Below are 7693 nucleotides of genomic sequence, written 5' to 3'. Positions count from 1 at the left end.
GAAGTTTACAATAATTGTGGTTAGCTAACCTAGGATTTCAATATCTCATTAGGGTTTATGATACATGTATATTTATATATTTTATATAACCCTAATTCTGATACAAACTTGATACGGAAGCAACTTGGGTAACAAGATTTCTGGAAACTTCTGGAATCTTCTTTAACGGGCTTTTTGGGCTAGATTCGCGGGCTTCCGGTGTATTTTATAGACGGTACAAACACTATGCTTCATAACTCCACGTGCTAAAGTTATATGGAACAAATATTATATCATTTCTCGACACTTTGATCATAATAAAATGATAAAGTCACCAATACTAGAGACACGTAAACAAACTTCGTATATTATATTTTTAAATATAAACCGACTTGAAAGAAAAGTAAATGAAATGGAAAATATCAAGTATGTGTTACTAACCTCGAACAGAAGGATGATGTGTTCGTTGATGCCGATACGTATTCAGGTTCTTCACAGTAACAAGAGCTGAAATCGCGGGGGTATAACAACTACACCCAACTATTTCGTTCGACAATCTGTATGGACTAAACTCCAATATAATTCCAAGAGCACCAACTTAATGAGTCTCAATCAAGAAAGATATTAAAGAGCTTTATCTTTTTTTCAACACAATCAGTAAATCAAACATATAGGAATCTGTGAACCTGATTGTTATGAGAATAACTCGGATGATACCAAGTCCGAGTGTCAATCAAGTTCTATCCAACAAACAAGGTCGGATTTATCAACTGTGATTGAACAACGCACAACCTGTGATATTTCAATTATATAAAGAAAATATAATGCGGAAAAGAAATAACACGGACACCAGAAATTTTGTTAACGAGGAAACCGCAAATGCAGAAAAACCCCGGTACCTAGTCCAGACTTGAACACCACATTGTATTAAGCCACTACAAAATCTATCCTACTACAAGTTAACTTCGGACTGGAATGTATCTGAGCCTTAACCAAGTCTCACATCGTTTAAGGTACAATCGCGTTCCTTACGCCTCTTGAATCTCGCAAGACTCTGCGCACTTGATACCCCTAGCTGACGTCCTTTACATCCTATAAGTTGATACGACCCAAAGTCGAAGACTTATAAACAAATTTGTCTCCCATAGATAAGTTTATTCTATTTTTGGTTTTCGTCTTAAGATAAAGATCAAGGTGAACATGAAACACAACTAATAATTTGGTCTTATACTTCCGAAGAGCATCCTAGAAATATTAGTCACCTCACAATAACCCAACTGATATACATAAAAAGTTATTGTGGAATCACAAGATTCTGAGACGAAGAAACTGTTGTAATTACGTTTTATTTCTTACCTATCAGAGATAAATCTCGAGAAAATCTTAAAGAAGATTAAACTCAATACGATAGAAAAAGTAAGATCATGAATCCCAAGTGAAGTCTTTAAGTCGTTAACCCTAGTAAAGGTTTTCAGAAGAACTGGAAACCTAGGTTAATGGAGAATCGACTCTAGTTTGCAACTAGGACACACGAGAGTGCCAGGATTAGGTTTCCCAGATGCTAGAGTTCCTCCTTATATAGTCTTTCAAATCAGGGTTGCTTACAATCAAATATAAGATAGCTTAGTAACAAAGCAATTAATATCCACCGTTAGAAGAACTCCGGATATAAAATTAAATCTATGTTTGCTTAGAAAATAAGCAATAAATCTCCACTGTTAGAGGGTTTAGCTTGACACAAATGAAATATACCTATATTTAGATATGGATGAACCGTACCTAAACGTGTATAACAAGTTGGCTCAATAACAGTTAACTGAAGTTACCCATATGAACACTTTTAGCTTAGCTATATTTATCTAACACTTCTAGACTCAATCTGATAATCAATCAATCATGATAGATAATCAAATGTATCTAAGTGTGTTTTAAGAGAGTTGTTCAAATGTTTACTATCTCATAGAAATATCCATAAAGCATTTGAAACATATTCAGTTTGGTTTTTAAGTGTACAAAGTACTTATACAAGAACCAATTCATGAACATAATGCCACAGTTTTCAAACCGAGTTCGCATACCTTAAAAGCATTGAAATTCAGGCACTTTAGTTCGCAAACGAACCTGAGTTCATGTGCATAGACAAATGTTTTGCATACAAAGTGTGTGAACAACTTGTCATAACTGTCGGTTTAGAACTTACCCACTTAGTTCGCAAACTACAGTTTCAGACCTTTCCTAGTCTTGCTGTTCGCAAACACAGTTCGCAAACAATAGTTCTATACCCAACATGTAAACCTGTTCGCAAACAAGAGTTCTAGAACCTACTAGTATTTCACAGTTCACATACTGGTTACACATACTGTATTGTATCTAGACATTAGAAGTAGTCCAAAACTCTCGTTAATCGATTTGAAACATCCTTAGAAGACAACTCTAGTAATCTTACACATACCAATAAGTTCAAGTAATTTTCAAATGATTATTTGATCAATATGAAACATCCCAAGTTAACATCAAATGGTTGTCTCACACAGATCATGTAAGATGTTCAAGGTAATTTTCACATGATCATCTTGACTTAATATTTAGTTTCCAACAAATGAATTATTTACAACTAAAATTTTCAAGTAGATGATGAAGCATTCTAAGATTTAAACTCATATTTCGAGAATTATATAAACGAGAATTATATGACTTAGTCTCATTAGTATATAGAAATGAATAGACTTCTGAGTGATATATAAGTTTTAGTCTCCACATACCTTTTGTCGTCGGAGTTCCTCCAAGCTCTTAAGTAGATCTTCTTCTTCAATTGGTGAACGCCGTGAAGTCTAATGCTCAACTACACACTTCTATCCTAATCCGAGACATACCTATAAGTAGACTAGAAATCAAGATATAGTTTTGATCAATTAAACTTGACAAACAATCTTGAGATAGCAACGCTTGCGAGTTCGACCGAGCAGTGCTATAACAACCTCCCCCTTTGTCAATTTTAGTGACAAAACTATCAATTTATATGGATTACAAAATAAATAAACTATGTAGCTTCTGATCCATCATGCTTGATTTCCTTGGCTCTTCAACTTCCTTGAATTCTTCGTTACTTCAAGTTCTCCATCGATTCTGAATGTGTTCAACTCGGCATCATTGTTGTTGAAGATCCGAAGCAATAACAATACAAAAACAAATGTTCTCAATCATTGTTATTCAATGTCATAGTATTATTATATAAATTAAAGTCCAATTGTATCACAACTTTGAAATAATACTATGGTGATATGTATCACTTCCCCCTAGTCAATACTTCCATCTTTTGCATAATAGGTGGAACATATAGAATGGAATCCATTCCCCTTTACACAATGATCTGTAAACCATATGTATGTAGTGTGAACTACTAAATAATTCTCCTCCTTTTTGTCAATATAAATTGGAAAAGGTACAAAAACTATGGGATCGTTATGAATTCTCAAAAGATAATTCATGTCTAAAGAAGTATATCAACTTTTCTTTAGATGATTTCACATAGTCGATTCATCAAGGAGTTTATTAAGATACAAGTTAACCCATACAAATTCCACAACCGCTCTTCCCACAAATATATAACAATTAAGTACAAGTTCATTTAAGAACTCTCCCCATTTGATGTCATTCCCGAGAGAACAACATGAGCGACCTTACTTTTACAAGAAAATAAGGATTTCTTTGGACATTAACAAATTACATGGATTTGTATCCAGAAAACATCGAATAAATTAACCACAAGAAGATATTTTTGATTAATTTAACCGGAATCATTGAACATAAGAAAACTTACAAAGTAAATACAGTACTTTCACATAAAGTGGATCAGGGAAAGATCAATACTGCGGAATTTCTCAAAAACTTCATTCTATCTTTTATCAATATATACATAAAGACATAATATACTTAACTTTTGAGCATTTATGAGATAATAGCACAATTCAAGAATGTAAAGGCACATATATCTCATAAGACATTTGCAATATATAAAACCAATAAGTTTAAATACTGCAAGTTCATCTTCCAAAAACTTAGAATTTAAATAAACAAATCTAGAAACATGCAAGATGAAAAATGTTGGAAATAGCTTGTGTAATCACAATTTATGTTATACCAAATCCTAGTTATCCTTATCGAAAATAAGAATAAATTATTACAAGAAGTTTCTTAGACATTATAGAGCTTTCTCAAGGCGTCTACAGAAAATTCCCTTTCATTATTGAAAAATTCATTGATGATGGGATCATTCAATTCTTCTAGGTCTTCAGAGATGTCAGTTAACTCACTAAGATCTCTTTTAAGTTCACACAAGGTGTTCTTTGTCAGAGACAACATTTGTTCGTTATGAGTTATCCTCTATAAGGAAAGAATGATTCGATTTTTCAAATCATTTCTTTGGGTAATAAATTTCTTCAGAGCATCCCTAAAATCATTATCATGATGACAAACAGACAAAAGGCAGTTAGAAGAAGAACTTTTTTCATCTCCGGAAGACTTCTCCTTCTTTTTCCTTGATGATTTGATTCCTTCACACAAAAAAACATTAACGACTTCTACTGCATCCCTTTTTGTGGTACCTCTGGTTACATGAGCCATGATTCTGTATCTTTAAGGGAATAACAGAGTGAAAGATAATTTTCAAGAAAAAAGGAATATATGAATGGGATACTAGATACACCGAAACCCTAAAGAGTTTTTTGTATCAGGACGGTGAAAAAGTCTTCACGGTCCGCGACCCATATAATAAAAAAAAATCCCGATAATATGTCATACATTCTACAAAACTTATCTTACATGTCCTTATGTAAATTTCTCATGATTGTAGCTATATATATCGATTTAACTCATTTTTTGCTCAATAAACCCAGGTTAGAGCACAAGAAATGTTGATACACACATCAAGTCTTTGCAGACTGGAAACGATGTGTTTGATAATAAGTGTAATACAAGATTGTGTATGATTTTGAACATTTGGAGAAGATTCACTAAGAATAAAAATCTTACTTATTATCCATTCATGAGAATAATTAAATAAATTCAAGATATAATGAATAAACAAATACTAAACAGAACTTGAGCAAACTTGATGCAATCCTCATATTCTCAAGTTAATAATGAGGACGCAAACATCACTACAATTAGGTAGCAACGGAGTGATAAGAATGATCAGTACTTGTGTCACAAGGTGACGTAACAAGGTTTATTGTATAAATTGACTCCATACCTCGTCTGGATCTGATTCTTCGAGATTTCTTCCCAGCCTCTGAAACTCCATGTTGATTGCTTAAAGCCAGATTCATCATCTGCATGTCATTCTGAAGCTTGACAATTCTCTTGTTATTCTTCTTGAATTTCCAATACTTACTTTGAACATGATTTGTATTTCCACAAAATAAGCATTAGAGAGAGGAGTTCTTGTTTTGCGGATCATCCTCCTGTTTATAACAACATTCTTCATCCACCTTTCCAGAACCGGCGGGAACAAAAGAATTGTTCGTGACCACGGTCTTGTTCTTGAACCCAATACCACTTGTGTTTCCAAAGAACTTCTGACCAAATAACATTGTTGAAATCTTGTTACAAACTTCTAGACAGCCTTTGTAAGTCACACTTAAGAGTATCAATCTCTTTTTCTTTTGGAGATAGGGTTCTGGTGAATTCATCGCTAAGTTTATCAAACTCAAGATTTTTCATCTGAAGCGATGATTCAAGATTCTCCAATAATTTTTTTTAGTTGAAAATTTTCTCGGTGAATTTCTTCACTTATATCCAAGAATTCCAAAATATCAGTGTCAGACTCGTATTCTGAATTAGAATTTGAGTTAACACAAGTTTCTGCAGAGAGAGCAGAATTTTCTGTGCAAACTTCAGAAGTATGCGCATAATTGACATACTGACAAGATTTTACTTCTTGTATTGTTGAATCATCTGGAACATTGAAACAAGAACGCCGTTTCTCAGATCTTCTGCTTCTCTTCACAATATCTTTAATTTGTTGTGTAATCAAGGACCTGTTAAGATCAACAAGATCTGTGTAACATTCATTAGCCCAAGACAAGTTAGTTTTAGAGCACAGCTTGGTTGAACTTACCAAGCGTTGGTATGTCAAGTTTGGTTGTCATATTTTAGTATCAAAACTCATCTAGAGTCGCTTGATTAAATACTAGAGTCAACTTCGTTTAGGTTAGACTAGAAATTCTAGGAATGTTGAGACATACAAGTATTACTCCGACGACCTGAAGAATGAGAAGAAGTAACGACTACAACGTCGACATCATCCTTCCACTTGAGGTTAGTAATATTGACTTGAACTTGTTTCATTCCTAATGTATCTTTCAAGTCGTGCTATATTGAAACCATAACATGCGACGTTGTATATAAATAATACTCTAGTAGATAGACATGATCATAATATTATGGTCATAGTATTAAACAATTATATTACGAAGTATAACGCTTATCTTTTGAACTTCGTAGATATGACATCGACATAATCTTGTATATTGTTTTATGATTATGTGTATGGGTTAATGGTGAAGATTCATCCTAGGAAACAATGTTTTATATTTGTTTAAAGGAAGTAAGTTCGTGAACTTGTTTCACGAATTGATAGTAAAATCAATAGGAATATTGGTCCGGCTATTTATTGCATATTCTTTGGATGACCAATATGTGTGAGTTGGTAGAACCGATCTTAACTAAGGTTATGTATCTTGGTATAACCGATCACAATACCTAGACTTATGATTTGGCATGACCGGTTCTGGTAATTGGTGTAATCGATCCTAAGTAATCACCATGAGATGGTATGATCTGAAAATGCGGGGGTATAACAACCACACCCAACAATTCGTTTGGCAATATGAGAGGACTTACTCCAATATACTTTCTAGAGAATCAACTAGACAGTCATACTCAATCCAGAGAAAAGTATATACAAGAGTTTATATCTCTATCTCTCAATTCAATCTGCAATCAACAAATAGAAATTTGCGAGCCCGATTGAATATAAGAGTAGTAACTTGAACGGTACCAAAGACCAATGTTCAATTTCAATCAACAACCAAAGGTTGGATTTCCTAAATGATCGATACAATGCAAAATTTCTATTATATAACAAAATATAATGCGGAAAAGAAATAACACAGACACCGGAATTTTGTTAAGGAGGAAATCCGCAAATGCAGAAAAACCCCGGGACCTAGTCTAGCTTTGAACACCACACTGTTTTAAGCCGCTACAGACACTAGCCTACTACCAATGAACTTCGGACTGGACTGTAGTTTAACCCTAATCAATCTCACACTGATTCAACGTACAGTTGTGTTCCTTACGTCTCTGATCCCAGCAGGATACTAAGCACTTGATTCCCTTAGCTTATCTCACCCACAACTAAGAGTTGCTACGACCCAAAGTCGAAGACTTGATAAACAAATCTGTCTCACACAGAAAAGTCTATTGGAATAGATAAATCTGTCTCCCACAAAAATAGCTATGAGTTTTTGTTCCGTCTTTTGATAAAGCAAGGTGAACATGAACCAATTGATATACCGGTCTTATATTCCCGAAGAACAGCCTAGTATTATCAATCACCTCACAATAATCTTAATCGATTTACGAAACAAGATATTGTGGAATCACAAACAATGAGGCGAAGGTGTTTGTGATTACTTTTTATCTTGCCTAT

This window comes from Papaver somniferum, chromosome 9 (genome assembly GCF_003573695.1).
Source record: "Papaver somniferum cultivar HN1 chromosome 9, ASM357369v1, whole genome shotgun sequence".
Taxonomy (NCBI): domain Eukaryota; kingdom Viridiplantae; phylum Streptophyta; class Magnoliopsida; order Ranunculales; family Papaveraceae; genus Papaver; species Papaver somniferum.
The sequence above is the reverse complement of the archived record's forward strand: the minus strand, read 5'-3'. Positions refer to the sequence as shown.